The sequence below is a fragment of the Pseudophryne corroboree genome, chromosome 10, assembly GCF_028390025.1.
Source record: "Pseudophryne corroboree isolate aPseCor3 chromosome 10, aPseCor3.hap2, whole genome shotgun sequence".
NCBI lineage: Eukaryota > Metazoa > Chordata > Amphibia > Anura > Myobatrachidae > Pseudophryne > Pseudophryne corroboree.
In genome coordinates this window covers 263,559,438-263,577,447 of record NC_086453.1, presented here as the reverse complement: position 1 = coordinate 263,577,447, position 18,010 = coordinate 263,559,438, and the positions used below count along the sequence as shown (strand labels likewise).

The window sequence follows — 18,010 nt, the reverse complement described above, 5'->3', positions numbered from 1 at the left end:
AAAGTAGCTAGCGAGCGAACAACTCGGAATGAGGGCCCATGACAAGGTTTGCAAGCTTAACAGTATGATCCAAAATGTAATAATACTTGTCTGCTTTAGATTTGTCCTCGTCAGGAGAGGCCTGAAGAGGAGATGCAGGTGGGTGGGGCTGGGCTGCTCTCATAATTAAGCTCCATAAATCGCCACAATTGGCAAAAATTTACATAGGGGTGCTGCAAAAATTATTTACATAGAAATGTGTCATTAGACCCCGCCCCCTCCTCAAGAACCCCAGGATTTTTTTCATTAGTCTCCCCATTCTGCCCACTTCATTAGGAAGTCTGCGGGATGCAGGAGGGCTGCCCATTTTTTGGGGTACAGGGGACTACCCCAAAAATTGTGTGTCTCCCGCAGGATCTGGGAGAGTAAGTAAGTATGGTTTAATAAATAACTCATACAGTACTTTAATTCATACTTGCCTTCTTTTGAAAAAGCATTTCAGGGAGATTGTGAAAGTAACACCTATCAGTGCGGGCGCGTACTGCTACATCGGAGAGGCGTGTTATGAAAATGACTGACATCCAAATGTAAATGAGGCCCAAACTTAGTAATATCTATTTGTTGAAGAAAAGACACTGATATTTTGCAGGATTTGTTTGTGTATTGTGTTTTACAAGAGGTTCCATATACTGTAAGTGGCCACAAAAGCCCTTACTTAAAATGCATGCAGCCATAGGGATCATTGTGCCTTATAACCAATGCAGGGAAATGGCACTGATGATCCCATTTGAATGTATTTATCTCTGATTTCTTTTTCCCCCCAAGAATGTAATAGCTGCATAATGGGGATAAGGTGCAATCAGGGAGATTTATGGACTATTCAGGGAGTGAGGGAGATTGCTACTATTTCAGGGGGTCTCCTGCAGAATGAGGGAGGGTAGGCAAGTATGCTTTAATTTTGCTAGAAAAATGCAGAATTGCTGTAGTGAGTATAGGCTCTGGTGCCCATCATTACAATAGTGTACAGTACATTCTTGATGTAAAGAAATGTAACAGAATTACTTGTGGTACTGGCCGTTTAAACATACACAGTGCACTATTTCCTGTGTTCTTTCTTATCCAAAACTCCTGCTTTAAAAAAAAAAAAAAAGTCTGCATGAGGTTAGAAATGAAACTGAAACTTAAAGTAACAAAGAGCAGCAGCACCTGAAAAACAGCGGCAGACTTCAGGTTCTTCTGTCACTTGTAAGTACACATTAGGCGTTATCTTAAGGTGCTTATGTACTGTAGAGTAAACAGCATTTCAGAATAACATGTAGGAAGTAGTTCAGTTTTGTTTAATTCTTTTAGACTTGAGCTGCAATAGGCCTGAGTCTGAGTTGGCTGTGCGCTCGTTTGTTCAGCATACAAGTCCGAAATTTGTACTGCTCATGCCCAAAAACAAGCTGTATGCAATATGCGTATAAAGATTTGCTTGTACTGTATCTGACACATGTGCTGGTATTCAACTGGTAGGACCGGGAACTAGGGAAGAGGTAGTTTTACATTGGTCTAATACAGTACGGGCCTGTTCACATAAAGATACCTATATTATGGCCCTCTTTCCGAGTTGTTCGCTCGCAAGCTGCTTTTAGCAGCTTTGCACACGCTAAGCCGCCGCCTACTGGGAGTGAATCTTAGCATAGTAAAATTGCGAACGAAAGGTTAGCAGAATTGCGAATAGACACTTCTTAGCAGTTTCTGAGTAGCTCCACACTTACTCTTCCAGTGCGATCAGTTCAGTCAGTTTCGTTCCTGGTTTGACGTCACAAACACACCCAGCGTTCGCCCAGACACTCCTCCGTTTCTCCAGCCACTCCCGCGTTTTTCCCAGGAACGGCTGCGTTTTTTCGCACACACCCATAAAACGGCCAGTTTCCGCCCAGAAACACCCACTTCCTGTCAATCACATTACGATCACCAGAACGAATAAAAAACCTCGTAATGCCGTGAGTAAAAAACCTAACTTCATAGCAAATTTACTTGGCGCAGTGCGGACATTGCGCATGCGCATTAGCGACTAATCGCTTCGTTGCGAAAAAAAAATAACGAGCGATCAACTCGGAATGACCACCAATATGCCTTTCTCTAGTCGTGACAACTTTGGGTGCCAGAGGGCTAATTATACATATACACTACACACAAATGATGATACAGATGATAACGGTTGTCAGCACTAGCTAGCTGCTTCTGATTGACAGGTTGTGATTTATTGATCGAGCATATATAATATTACTTTGTGGGTGCATTTTTGGTTATTTAATTTGTTTACGATAATGAATATTATACTTTCTTTAGAATAGAGGGATATTTTTATTTAAAGCAAACTGAAAAGCGGACCTTGTTCAGCTTCAGTGGGGCCACCCAGCATGCTAATTGCCACCAGCGATCGCAATGCAATTTCATTGCAGACCTGGCAACATAAGTCTAGCTCCCTGTCTGCGAAGGCAGTTGGATCGCCACCATCTTACCTGTTGCAGCGGCCGCGTGTGTCGTCACGCCGCCATCCTGAAAACAGCCCGGACCTTCCCCTGTTTTTGTTGCCATGTCACCGCAACGCTGTGTTGCTGCCCCCAACCGCCTTGCGAATACCTCTGCCTATCAATCAGACAGAGGCGTCTGCATCACTGCGATGCAATGACACTGCCCGGCCCGCGCAGAATGGACCCTGCGTGTACGCAGTGGCCCAAAATTCGACACAATGCAATCGCATCAGAGCATGCTTGTTGCTAACCAAAGAAAGTTTACCAAAATTTTCTTTCAGTTATGTTTACAATCGTAAAGCAAAATGGAATATTATGGTGCTATATAAGTAACTTAATTACAGTAAAAATAACGTCTGAGTTTCTGAGGTAAAATACTGTATACTGGCAAAGTAGTGTTGGCACTACAGCTTGTGTAACCTGACCTACAACTGCAGATGTGTCATCTCACTGACTGATATATTAGTCCAAGGTGGAATTCAGTTGAGTGTGAGGTTTAGCGAGGTACAAAATCTTACTTACCTTGCGCCTAATTTTTGTTTACCGCAGGTATATGTGCTCCCAATACCCACGTTATCCAATTTAAGAAAAATTGTTGCAGGGTTTTTAGAGATGAAAACCATGCGACACAAGTTAAAAAAAGGTGATATTCACCTGTTCGGTGATCTCTGATGGTCTCCCCTCCATCTTTACACTAGGGAGGGGGCTGCTGGGAGGCTCAAGGGCTATTGGAAGATGTACTGTAGTTCTCCCAGCCGTTGACTCGGGGAGGGGGGGGGGGGGGCGGGGGGACTCGGGGGGGGGGGGGTAACACTACATGAGGGGCGGCAGGGTTGGGGAGGGGATCGCACACACTCTCATTCACACACACTCACACAAATTACACACACAGGGAGGATTTACTGAGTAATTAAGCTAATTGGAAACTTCCAGTTGCTTAATTAGTCCTCAGGGAGGTGGGGATGCCAATGGGGTGCCTGAGCAAGTCCGGTGATTTTTCCTAAAATTAACGATTTAGGTGAAAATCAGACTTGCTCTGGGGGTGTGTGAAAAAAAATTGCTGTGATTTCTGTGGAATCCTACAGCTGCGGGAAAAACCCTGCGTTGTTGCAATTGAATCCCCCCTTCTGTTTCCCTGTTTATGCTAATTTCCCACCACTGTGTTTCCCAAGGCTTTTCTGTGCCAGCATTAAAATGTTTCTCTGAGTGTCTTCCTTGCAGTACTATTTGCTAATTACTGTATGTGTTTTAGTGACTGCAGAAACGATATTGGTATAGTGAAAACTGGAACGGTGATAAACGGATCTTCCCTCACAATCCCAGGTACAGTAATCTCCAAATGTTCTGTATGTGTGAAAGAATTATCTGACAATCCCCATTAGAACAGTGCTGTGTTCTTGTAGAAGTGATTTATTGCATCACTGGTGTTTAACTAGCTAATATTTTTCCAAAAATGTTCCCAAAATTGTTGATTTCTGCAGCGGGATACACTGTATTCCACAGGGAATAACATTGGGGTGTAGAGTTGGATCTTGATCCGAGGCACCAACAGGCTAAAGCTTTGACTGTTCCCAGGATGCCTTGCACCGCCTCCTCTATAACCCCGCATCCATGCACAGGAGCTCAGTTTGTAAGTTGGTGCCTGCAGTGCAGGCAGCTAACAGGGAGGGCTGCGCTAGGCAGCCATGAAAAGAGCTTTTACAGAAGATAGAAGACTTCAAGGGCCGCAGCATAGGCACTTACAAGTGCTGTATGTCATTCTGACATATCATGCTGCGGCTCCCTCACCTCCCCCCGGAGGCGCTGTATACTCCCGCGCCCTGGTTGCCGGGTACTTACAGCGGAGGGCTTCGGTTTTCTTTAGGGCACACACACTTGCCGCTGCTCTCCAGGATCACGTGTCCGCATCAAGGGAGGAGGTAAGAGGGTCCCCCAGGTGAGACCCGCTGGAAATTGCAATCAGGCGCGGTCTCTAGGAGATGGTCCGCGCGCGCTGGCGTGGACACTGTGGCCATACAGGGACCCCACTAGACCACCAGGGCAAGGGCACAGGTCGAATTCAATAGAAATCCGTTTTACAAAAGCCCACAATACCCGGTGGTGAAGTCCAGCAAGGGGGTAAGTCTCCGACTTGTAGCCCCTCCCCCAGCCCCAGGCGCCATTTACTGCAAATGTTCCCGCCCTGGAGCTGCATCTCTGTCTCCCTCACTCCCTGTCAGCGTTTGGGCGCCATTTCAAACATGTTGAGCTGATTCTGGGACTGCTGGGCAATGTCTCCTCTGTAAAGCTGCCTGCATCATCAGCGCTGTACATTTACAGGACACTTAAATATTCTACATGTCTTTTAGACAGTGTTAGTTAAGAACAAGTGTATACATTCATGTATATTTAGTACAAGTACCCTGGGATATACATCCAGTCTTTACTGTGCATTGTTATATCTATATAGCTATATAGCTTTACTTCGTAGTGCAGTTACTTAGGGGGACATGTACTAAGCAGTGATAAAAGTGGAGACGTGAGCCAGTGGAGAAGTTGCCCATGGCAACCAATCAGCATTGACGTAACATTTATAATTTGCATACTATAAAAGTGTACAGAGCAGCTGATTGGTTACCAAGGGCAACTTCTCCACTGGCTCATTTCTCCACTTTTATCACTGCTTAGTACATGTCCCCTTTAATACAGTGTATTGCTAGTCCAGTGCAGTTTTATTGTTGTTTGTAATAACTTCTGCATTGTACATGTGACTGTGTGTGTGCCAATAGCTGCTGTGTGATCTCTATTCCTTGTATCCCACACATATTGCTATTCCTATATTCTATACCCTGAGGGGGCTAAGTGCGTCATATACCATAGTGTTTCACAGGATATACTTGGTATTTTTCTCTATGTTTTACAGTCACCATATACCTCTTAAATCCTCTGTTTGTGTTATGCTTGCAGTCACACTGTACAGGGTTTTTTTTGTAAGGTAATTTGTCTGCTTAAATTGTACTATTACACCCTAAGGTTACGCTTACAAATAATGTCTGCTAAACAGGGTGGTAGCTCCATGGCTGATCCTGCACTAGGCAGTGCTGACGCCACGGATTACCCGGAGGAAAACATAGCAGCTGAGGGTTCAGGTACTGGGGGTTTTATACCCCACAGTCAGTCTGCAGCACCGGGGGCAGCTCAAGACCCGCTGTGGGCTACCTTCTCTAATTCACTGACTACGCTAACTAGACTTGCGCCCCCTATGGGACCTCCTGTGCCATTAGAGCCACATATTATCCCTGCAGTTAATCCGCCATGGGCAGATACCCTATCCTCTCAGTTACAGCAATTAAATCAGTCTTTGGCTAACCAAAATCCTACCCCTTGCCCACCTAAGACCAAGGGGTCATCTATACGGGCCATTACCTCCTCACAATCCACACATGTTTCGGATACTTCATCCGATGAAGATGGCGCTTACACTGACCCTTCAGACACTGATGCAGATGCATCTGATGGGGAATCTCTGACACAAGTGGATGTTCCTGACCTCTTGGAGGCTATCAGGCTGAATCTTCAAATTGATGATGACGAAGAGCCTCCAGCTACCACTAAGAAACCAGATAAGTTTAAACGTCAGAAGGTTACTAAATTAGTTTTACCCCATTCTGACCACTTGGTTGACATATACGTCAGAAATGCTGGGAATTTCCAGGAAAGTAATTTTCCCTGTCTAAAAAGATGCTAGCTCGTTGTCCCCTCGCTGCAGAGTTAAGTAAAAATTGGGAAACACCACCACGGTGGACTCCCAAGTCGCACGTCTGGTGGTGTCCACTGCCCTGCCTGTCACTACCATCACCTCGCTGAAGGAACCAAAGGATAAGCATGTGGAAGGTTGCTTAAAGTCCATTTACACTCTGGCAGGAGCTGTGCATCGGCCCACTAATGCGACTTCTTGGGCGACAAAAGCTTTTCCTGATTTTCCTGATAATGCTAGACAATGTCTTTCATATATTATTACAGCCTCTCATTATATTCAGGAGGCGGCATCTGATGCAGGTGTCCTGGCGGCCAAAACGTCTACTACGTCCATTCTGGCTCGCCGGATTCTCTGGTTGCGGTCCTGGTCCGTAGATCTGGACTCTAAAAAGACCTTGGAGGTGATCCCTTTTAAGGGAAACATACTTTTTTGGGGAAGATCTCAACAAGATTGTTACTGACTTGGCATCAGCTAAGACTGTATGTCTGCCTAGTACTACTCCTTCGGCTCCTAAGGCTAAGAGTACTTCCTTTCGTTCATTTCGACCTCCAGGTAAGGCAAAGGGTCAAGCGTACCCGAAACAGGCTCACACTTCCCAATCCACTAAGCCCAAACCTAAATGTGCCTGGGCTGCCCGTCAGCCTGCTTCCAAAACAGACAAGCCTGCTGCATGATGGGGCGGGCCTCCCCCTGGGGGATACCAGTGTGGGAGGCCGACTTCTACGATTTGCCCAGGTGTGGTTACAGACCACTCCAGATGCCTGGGTAAGGGAAGTCGTCACTCACGGACACACCATCTCTTTCAAGAAACGTCCCCCTCGCTAGTTTTGCTCAACAAACATCCCTTCGGATCAGGTAAAAGCAAAAACTCTCCATTTGGTGGTACAATCTCTCCTGGATACAGGAGTGATAGTGCCGGTGCCTCTGGCTCAGAGAGGCTTTTCCTAGTCCCGAAACCAAATGGGTCCTCTCGGCCCATTCTCAACCTCAAGTCTTTGAACAAATTTGTGAAAGTTTCCAAATTCCGTATGGAAATGCTTTGCTCTGTTGTTCTGGCTTTGGAGCCCAGGGACTATATGATATTCATGGACATATAGGATGCTTTCCTGCATATTCCTATTGCCGTGTCGCATCAGCAATACCTGAGGTTTGCTATTGGCAACCTACATTTTCAATTCCAGGCCTTACCTTTTGGTCTGACCACGGCTCCACGAATTTTCACCAAGGTCATGGCGGTTATGACGGCTCTTCTGCGCCGTCAGGGCATCAGGATCCTGCCATATCTGGACAACTTGTTGATCCTGACAAACTCACCAGAGGTTCTTTTTCGTCATCTGGAACTGACGGTCCAATTCCTACAAGCCCACGGGTGGCTCATCAACTGAAAGAAATCCTCCCTGGTCCCTGCTCAGAGCATGGTGCACCTGGGGGCATTGTTGGACACACAACCAGTTGTTGATTTTGTCTCCGGAGAAGGTCCTGAAACTTCAGGACAAAATAAGACACTTCCTATCCCGCCCACATGTGTCGATACACTCGGCGACATAAATACTGGGCCTCATGGTGTCTGCTTTCGACATGCTATATTACGCTCAATTTCACTCTCACCCTCTCCAGAGGTTAATTCTTTCCAAATGGGAAGGCCTGCCTCACCAGATCAGGACTTACATGATCTCCTTAACTCCGGAGGTTCGCCTGTCACTGACCTGGTGGCTACAGGACTAGCAATTGAGCAGGGGTCATCTCTTCTGGATCTCTAACTGGGTCGTTCTGACGATGGATGCCAGTCTGCAGGGTTGGGGCATGGTGTTGGGGCAACACTCTGTTCAGGGTCGGTGGACCAGAGAGGAATCTCTCCTCCCGATAAACATTCTGTAATTGCGGGCAGTGTTCAATGCATTGACACTAGCCCAGCCTCTGGTACAGAACAGGCCTGTTCAAGTACAGTCAGACAACGCCACCACAGTGGCATACATAAATCATCAAGGCGGCACTCAAAGACGCATGGCAATGAGGGAAGTGTCAAGGATACTTCAAGGGCGGAACGCCATCTGCCAGCCATATCGGCAGTGTTCATTCCGGGAGTCCTCAACTGGGAAGCGGACTTCCTCAGTTGTCAGGACGCACACGCTGGAGAGTGGAGCCTTCATCCAGAAGTCTTTCAACTCCAAGTGGACAAGTGGGGCCTACCAGATGTAGCCCTGATGGCGTCTCGACACAATCACAAGGTTCCGGTCTTCGGAGCAAGGACAAGGGATCCTCAAGCAGCGTTCGTGGACGCACTGGCAATTCCATGGAACTTGCGGCTGCCGTACGTGTTCCCTCCAGTGTCACTCCTGCCCAAGGTAATACGAAGTTCAAGCAAGAAGGAGGAATACTACTTCTAATCGCTCCGGCGTGGCCCAGACGGCATTGGTTCTCAGACCTGGTCTCTCGATAGAGCGTCCTCTTCTGCTTATGCAGCGCCCAGCCCTCCTCATTCAGGGCCCTTGTGTGTACCAGAATCTGGCCTAACTGGCTTTGACGGCGTGGCTCTTGAAGCTTCAGTACTGAGGGTCAAAGGGTTTTCTGAGGCGGTCATTCAAACTATGTTGAAGGCCCGTAAACCGGCTTCTGCTCGGATTTATTATAGGGTCTGGAATTCTTACTTCACATGGTTGATGCATTCAAGTTCAGTACTGCCAATCTTTTGGCTTTCCTACAACAGGGCCTGGACTTAGGCCTTCATCTGGCCTCCCTCAAGGTTCATATTTCTGCTTTGTCGATATGGTTTCATAGAAAAATTGCGACTGGCTGATGTTCATACATTCACTCAGGGTGTTTTACGGATTCAACCTTCTTATGTTTCTCCTGTGGCTCCTTGGGATTTGTCGGTTGTTCTGGACGCCTTACAAGAGTCTCCGTTTGAACCTCTTGAGTCTGTGGACCTTAAATGGCTTACTCTTAAGGTCCTGTTTTTGCTGGCTATCGCCTCTGTTAGACGGGTTTTAGACTTAATTGCCTTGTTCTGTCGGTCACCTTTTCTGATTTTTCACCATGACCGGGCAGTACTTAGAACTCGCCATGGTTATCTGCCTAAGGTGGTGTCGTCTTTCTACCTTAACCAAGAGATTGTGGTTCCGGCCTTTACCTCTCCAGGTTTATCCTCCAAAGAGAGGTCTTTGGATGTGGTACAGGCTCTCCGTATTTATGTGAAAAGAACAACTTTGCTTAGGAGATCTGATGCTCTCTTTGTTCTCTTTGGTTTTCACAAACATGGCTGGCCTGCTAATAAGCAGACCTTGGCCAGATGGGTAAGAATGGTGATTGCACATGTTTATGTACAGGCTGGACTTCCAGCTACTGCTACCATCAGAGCCCATTCTACTCTGTCTGTTGGACCTTCTTGGGCGGCCCGCCGTGGTGCGACCCTTGAACAATTGTGCAAGGCGGCTACGTGGTCCTCAGTGAACATGTTCATAAGGTTCTATGACTTTGATTCTTCCACCTCCCAGGATGCTTCCTTTTGACGCCGGGTTCTTGTGCCTGCTATAGTGCATCCCCTCCCATGAGGAACTGCTTTAGAACATCCCCGATGTTATTCCCTGTGGAATACAGTGTACCCCGCTGCAGAAAAGGAGATTTATGGTAAGAACTTACCTTTGTTAAATCTCTTTCTGCGAGATACACTGGATTCCACAGGGCACCCACCCTGACGCATTTAGCTTCTTTGAGTTTGTATGGCATTAGCCTCTGGTACCTTCTCCTGTCGTAAGAATGTGGTTCACTGTGGCTACTAGCTGTTATCGTTTCTTTTACCTGCTACTGCATTGGACTGGTTAACAAAACTGAGCTCCTGTGCACGGAGGTGGGGTTATAGAGGAAGCGGTGCAAGGCATCCTGGGAACAGTCAAAGCTTTAGCCTGTTGGTGCCTCGGATCAAGATCCAGATCCACACCCCAATGTTATTACCTGTGGAATCCAGTGTACCTCGCAGAAAGAAATTTAACAAATGTAAGTTTTTACCATAAATCTCCTTTTTGAATGATAAAAGTCTGTAAATAATAGCTATTTAAACCTGATTTAATATATTTTTATTAACAAATTTGCGGCTTAGTAAATAAAATGACACTGCATCAGAGTTATGTAGCTATTATTTACATAACTAGGGGCCTGATTCAGATGCGGTCTCAATGCCGACGCAGCAGTGATTTTATTTTAGTGATGAAGCAGTGTAGCAGCAGTGTAGTCCACAAGTGAAAAAGAGATGCTCACAGAAGCCATCGCAACATGCTCAGCAGCTGTGTACTCCATCGCAACGCAGATGCAAGGTACATTGATTCTCCCTGCCTCCATGGCCGTGTAGTTACCGGAGGTGCATGCTGAGGCCATGTTTTATGTATGTGAGTACACAGTCATGCACCAGGACACGCCCCGAAAACTATCACAACATGACTGTGTTTTGCAGACACTTCCCGTAAAGGGCCACATACACAAGTGCGATATTGTAAGTTTTTGTGCAATTGCGACAAGTTCCTGAGATGGATAGCATGAAAAATGTCAAATTGCATGTACTTTTCTTGCGATTGCGCGCTCCTGCATGTTACCCATCGCAATCGCAGATCACATGTGCTGCACGTGGGATTTATCTAAATTTCATGGAAATAGGTTTAATAACATTAGATCGCATGTGATAAATCACTTGTAAAAATACACTCAAGTATGAAATTGCAATAGCAGGCCTCCCGGTAGGCTCCCAGCCAGATTTCAGGAAAATTGCATGCAAGTCATTGCTGAGATACATCTCCCTAGTGTATGGGGCCCTACCTCCCCTGGGTGGCTTCTTCCTGTCAATTACAGTACTCTGCAACCAGAGGCAGAACTCTGGGAGTCAACGGAGTCAGCTGCCGCCGGGCTCCTGCTTTGAAGGGGGGCACCTCTCCTCCTCTTCCGTGTGTTCAGCCACATTAATCAATTAAGTTAATTGACAGCAGCCGGTATCTCTTCCGTAGCCGACTTCCACACTAGTCACTGCACCTTACAAATCACACCCTCTTTATTATAGATATACTGGAAGCAGGCACCTTACTGATGAAGCTATTTGCTCCTATAAAGGAAACGTGAGAATTCTAACTATATGAAGTTATTTCTCTGACAATTACATGTAACTTCATATAGTTAGAATTCTCATACTTCCTATGCAGGAGCAGATATCTCCATCAGTAAGGTGCATGCTACCAGTGTAATAGTTTGTGGGTTCTAATCCTAGATATGACACTTGCAAATTAATTGTCAGAGAAACAATCAGCATTGTGAGTGACTGAGCAGATCTATGTAGGGTGTGGTTGGACCCCTACATAGATCTGCCTAGTTGCAACGGTTTTGTAGTAGCTTCATATCGGGGGTAATTCTGAGTTGATCGCAGCAGGAACTTTGGCCCTCATTCCGAGTTGTTTGCTCGCAAGCTGCTTTTAGCAGCTTTGCACACGCTAAGCCGCTGCCTACTGGGAGTGAATCTTAGCATAGTAAAATTGCGAACGAAAGATTAGCAGAATTGCGAATAGAAACTTCTTTGCAGTTTCTGAGTAGCTCGAGACGTACTCTGCCACTGCGATCAGTTCAGTCAGTTTCGTTCCTGGTTTGATGTCACAAACACTCCCAGCGTTCACCCAGACGCTCCCCCGTTTCTTCAGACACTCCCGCGTTTTTCCCAGAAACTGCAGCGTTTTTTCGCACACACCCATAAAACGGCCAGTTTCCGCCCAGAAACACCCACTTCCTGTCAATGACACTCCGATCATCAGAACGAAGAAAAAACCTTGTAATGCCGTGAGTAAAATACCTAATTTATTAGCAAATTTACTTGGCGCAGTCGCACTGCGGACATTGCGCATGCGCATTAGCAACTAATCGCTCCGTTGCGAAAAAAAAATAATGAGCGATCAACTTGGAATGACCCCCTTTGTTAGCAGTTGGGTGCACTGCAGGTGTGGCAGATATAACATTTGCAGAGAGAGTTAGATTTGGGTGGGTTATTTTGTTTCTGTGCAGGGTAAATACTGGCTGCTTTATTTTTACACTGCAATTTAGATTGCAGATTGAACACACCCCACCCAAATCTAACTCTCTCTGCACATGTTATATCTGCCTCCCTTGCGGTGCACATGGTTTTGCCCAACTGCTAATAAATGTCCTGCTGCGATCAACTTGGAATTACCCCCATAGTTAGAATTAGAGATGAGCGGGTTCGGTTTTACTCGGTGTTACTCGGATCTCAAAACGGCATCTTATTGGCTCACTGATGATATATAGGGGGGGACACCAATATTTTTCTTGCCTCCGGGCAACTGGGATAAACTTACGCCACTGTCTGCAACTGATTCCTCACTGTGAGTGGTTAATGATGGTTACACCTTATGAGGAGTATACCCAGTCATATACATAGAGTATACCCTGTCATATACATAGAGTATACCCTATGACAAATCCTCCTTCATGTGCGACCACACCCCCTTTTTGCCCCGAGCGCGCCTCCGACGTGTGGGGTGATCCAGGGTGCGCACTGGGTATCACCACACCCGGTGACGCCTCAGAGTATACCTGGTTAGTAGTGGTTACACCTTATAAGGAGTATACCCACAGTGACTTGCTGTTAACTTAGGAGGAGTATACCCACAGTGAATTGCTGTTAAAGGCTATCAAGTGGGAGAAAGTAAAATTTAGTTGAATAAATTGCTAAATAAGATGTTAGTGAATTTATTTTATAGTATTTCTGCAGAGGGGTACACTGGTAGTCCACAGGGAATAACATTGGGGTGTAGAGTTGGATCTTGATCCGAGGCACCAACAGGCTAAAGCTTTGACTGTTCCCAGGATGCACTGTACTGCCTCCTCTATAGCCCCGCCTCCAGGCACTGGAGCTCAGTTTGTAAGTTGGTGCCTACAGTGCAGGCAGCTAACAGGTGGGGCTGCGCTAGGCAGCCCTGAAAAGAGCTTTTTTTTGAAGATTTCAAGGGCTGCAGCACTTTTATGTCAGTCTAACATTCTATGCTGCGGCTCCATCACCTCCCGAGCAGCTCTGCATACTCCCGCGGCCTGGTTCCCGAGTACTTGCGGCGGAGGTGCACCGGACTTCAGGCACAAACTGCTGATGCTCTTCTGGATCGCATGGCTGCACATCAGGGAGGAGGTAAGAGGGTCCCCTAGATGGGACCCACCGGTAAATCGCGATCAGGTCGCAGTCCCAGGAGACGGACCGCACCGCTGGCGTGTACACTGTACTGCACAGGAACCCCACTATATACACCAGGGCAAGGGAGCACAGGTCGGATTGACTAAAATCCATTTGTTATAGGTTCCACAGTACCCGGTGGTGAGGACCAGCATAGGGGATAAGGCGCTGACCTGTAGCCCCTCCCCTAGCTCCGGGCGCCATCTACTGCTGGTGTTCCCGCTTTGGAGCTGCACTTCACTCTCTCTCACCCCCTGACTGAGATTTTGGCGCCATATTCACTACTAGCTGGGCTGATCTCCGGGACTGCAGAGCTCTGTCTCTTCTGTAAAGCCGCCTGCCTCATCAGCGCTGTGCTTTTACAGATACTTTAGTATTCTACATGTCATTTTAGACAGTGTAAGTTAAGAACAAGTGTACTGCTAACTGAATATTTGGTACACGTATTCTGTGATATACATCCAGTATCTACTGTGCATTGTTATATCTATACTCATACATAGTAATATGTAAATTACTAGTCCAGTGCAGTTTTATTGTTTATATGTAATAACTTCTACATTGTACATGTGACTGAGTGTGCCTGTAGCTGTTGTGTGGGATTCCATTCTCCTGTTTCACTATTGCTATCACTATATTCTGTACCCTGAAGGGCTAGGTGCGTCAGGGTCCCATATATATATATATATACGATTTGGTATTTTTCCTGTATTTTTCAGTCACCTCATTCCGCTTAAATCCTCTGTTCTGTGTCCTGTATTTACTGTCACATTACTTAGGGGGTTATTTGCAGGTATTGTGTTTGTCTGGCTATATTGTACTGTTACACCCTAGGGCTACATTCCTTATAATGTCTGCCACACAGGGCGGGTAATCCGCGGACGCTTCTGCATCCTGCAGTACTGGCGCCACGTATTTACCTGAGGGAGAAGTTTTAGCTGCTGGTTCAGGTGCTGAGTGCCATATTATTATTATTATTATTATTACATTTTATTTATAGTGCGCCACAAGTGTTTCACAGCGCCGTACAAAGGACATTACAGGGAGACAAAACTTAGCATTACAGTAAATAAATAACAAAAATAGAGTACATGTAACAAAGAGCACCACAATTCTCAAAACATAATACAGCTTAGATGTAAGTAGCGAGGGAGTAATCATTGTACAGCCTTTACCAGTAGGAGAGAAGGCAGGTAAAGATGGTCGCTGAGTAGGAGAGAGCTGCGAGTGAAATGTGTCAAGAAGAGGGCTTTGCAACAAGAGAAAAGAGGGCCCTGCTCTGAAGAGCTAACAATCTAGTGAGGAGGGGCGACAGACAGATGACATGAGGTGCAAGCAAGCGGGAAGAAGCCTGATGGCAGTATGCAAGCAAAGTAGAGATGTTCAAGGCATGGGGCAGGGGGATGGAGGAGCAGCCTAAGGACTAAGTTATGCGTATCTATCTATCTAGGCTCCCGTAACATCCAGAAGACTCTCAAATTTTCAGGGAGGCCCAGATTCCCAGAACAGTAGTGTCTCGCCCATGTCTCACCCACTTATAGAAATAGTCAGGACAGAGAGCATAATGACGGGTATCGTGGTACATTGAGAGGGGTGAGGCCGATTCTGTTAGAGTCTTGCCAATATTCACCATGTTTTGTGTCTTTGATTCGCTTTTTTGCATTTAAAATCCTCCTCTTCTATGAATATGAACTGATAAAGTAAGAAAAAAAGGATATGTGGTTAGAATTGCATCAAAGGTTCAGAAACAAAGTTTTTTTTTACTGTGAAAAATAGGTACATTCTTGGGCCAACAGATTTCCTGGTTAAAATTTCTAAAATGTATATACAGTATATTGTATTATCACCATTTAACATTGAAAATCATGTCTTTATTCGTAGGAGAAATGGCCTATAACTATGAAGACATTTGGAGAGAGGAGACCTTGCCTAACTTTGCTGAAGTCATGCTTCTTAGTACCGTCCCGCCAGAGCAGGGCAAAATCTACGTTATGTACCATGGCACGGATTTGGAATCAGCAAAAAACATCATTCAGTTTGGTTTCAAAAGATCACAAAAACTTGGCAATATGTTAGGAGCAGGAGTCTATGTTAGCAGAAATATAGAGAAGGCCGCGGCTTACCCACTTGGAAGTAAACTGGACCAAGTTATTTTGAAGCTTAGAGTGAATGTAGGCAAGGTGATAAAGATTGATGAACAAAACCATGCTTTGCAGAAAACATGGCATGAATCTGGGTTTGACACTGCTTGGGTACCGCCACACTGTGGTATGGTCAAAAGTGGACTAGAAGAGGATTGTGTTTGGGATCCCAACAGGATCAAGGTGGTTGGAGTTGAAAAAGCCCCGTACGGGCATAAGGCTTCTCTGATTGAATTAGTTGAAAGGTGTAAAAAGTAATAATAGTTATATTGAAAATGAGACAAATACACATTTTCTTTTTACTGTCAACAAATTTGATTTAGAAAAATATTGATCCACACTGCGCTTATAATATGAGGTTGCTGCCAGCAATACCACAAATAGAGCCTTCACCAACAAACTCAGAGAATAAAAACATGATGTCACTCGGCGCTACCAACCAACAAAGCTTTTATGCATAAGAATTGATCTTACATGACCATAATATGATCTTCCCTTCAATTAAGAACGATAAATGTTTTAAAAAAAACACTCTAAAAGATAAAAAACAAACACAATGGTGCAATATAGAGAGACAAAAATAAGGTCCAAGGTTGTTTTTAATAGTCCCATTTACAATTGTACAGGTTATTCATTGCATATGACCCCCATAGGTTTAACCATCCTTAGAATAGATTGTTCTTCTTTAAGGCTGGAACTTGAAAACACATATATAGTGCAATATTATCTTTTTTTAAAACAAATTTTAATTATACAAATGCACTCACAAAGATAAAATCAAATAAGCATATCACCAAGCTGTAATGTTCCCTCTGGAATCGCCATTCAGTCCAATATAGCAAGATTGATCCCTACAGAACTCCGGAATCGTTGAAGACGGTACCAATTCTTATAGACATCCGCGGTGTTCCGTTTAGAGGATTCAAAGGTGAAATGTCCCAAGGCTTAAAGCGTTTTCAGACCCAATGGGTCTTCATCAGCATGCTTCTGATGAATGGTGATTCCAGAGGTGACATTACAGCTTGGTGATATGCATATTTGATTTTATCTTTGTGAGTGCATTTGTATATTAAAAAATTGTTTTAAAAAAAGACAGTATTGCACTATATTTGCGTTTTCAAGTTCCAGCCTTAAAGAAGAACAATCTATTCTAAGGATGGTTAACCCTATGGGGGTGATACGCAATGAATGACCTGTACAATTGTGAGTGGGGCTATTAAAAACAACCTTGGACCTTATTTTTGTCTCTCTGTATTGCACCATTGTGTTTGTTTTTTATCTTTTAGAGTGTTTTTTGGAAAAAAAAGCATTTATCCTTCTTAATTGAAGGGAAGATCATATTATGGTCATCTAAGATCATCTCTTATGCATAAGAGCTTTGTTGGTTGGTAGCGCCGAGTGACATCACGTTTTTGTTCTCAACAAATTTGATTAGCCACTTTCCTAATATTAAACAGTTTCTACTACATGTTTAGTTAATTCCTAATTCTTAGAAACTCTATTTGTGTTTAGTCACACAGTTATAAGGCTAGTTCGGCTCTATAACTGATTGCCACTTTATCAGTCTTGCTGAAATCCCATCAGCTCTGTAAAACTGGAACCTATTACATGCAAATCCTGGTGAATCAGTTTGTGAAAGTCGCACCAACTTTTATTTTCACAGTTTGATATTAGCTAATTTTTGGGCACAGCATTAACATGGCTAATATGAAACCCCCTTTAAGTACACAGTCAGATTATATTATGCCAGACTGCTAGACCATATTAATAAAATAACTTAAAAACGTTTGTTTACTGAATACTGCCAATTTATTTACATGAATGCAGTAAAGTATTTTCTAGGCTGTTTTTCGGATGTTACTTGTACTGTATTATTTTGCCAAAGCTGGCCACTCGTACTGTATTTGCCAAAGCTATTTCGCCACAGCTGGTCTCTCTGCTTTCTGAAACTATATTTCTAAACCTTACTGTGATTTTATAAATAAAATCTGTTTGTGAACGTAAGGCTCTACTTAAACTATAGTATTGGTTTTCAGAAATTATTATTAACATTTTTTAACATTTAGTTACACACAGATGTGTCCTCATCCATCTATCCTCAATATGCCATGCAATGGGAGATGGATGAACGACAGGTCCTGTGCAACTCCACTAGCGTTGGGCATGTTTATTTGCAGAAAATGCACCTAAGTTGCAACACGACCAGGGGCAAAATTTACTAAAGTACGATTTTTGGTGATTCAAGGGATTTGGGATTCTGTTTAAATTTGATTTCCATTCAATTTGGGTTGAACAGATTTACTAAAGGCCAAATCGAATGTCAGATCGATTCTATTGGCAGATTCAATGCATATCCCAATAGAAATCGAATTTCTAAAAAAAAATAATGTTTTACCATAGAACAACATGAACTCCTATA

General features: G+C 44.6%; 1 long non-coding RNA gene across 1 annotated transcript; it reads left to right on the top strand.

The window, feature by feature from the left end:
* Nucleotides 1-1,147: 1,147 nt before the first annotated feature.
* On the top strand, nucleotides 1,148-16,054 carry LOC134966469 (uncharacterized). The gene is made up of 3 exons (XR_010188654.1): nucleotides 1,148-1,224; nucleotides 3,754-3,824; nucleotides 15,332-16,054. It is a non-coding gene; the product is annotated as an uncharacterized LOC134966469 (long non-coding RNA).
* Nucleotides 16,055-18,010: the final 1,956 nt, after the last annotated feature.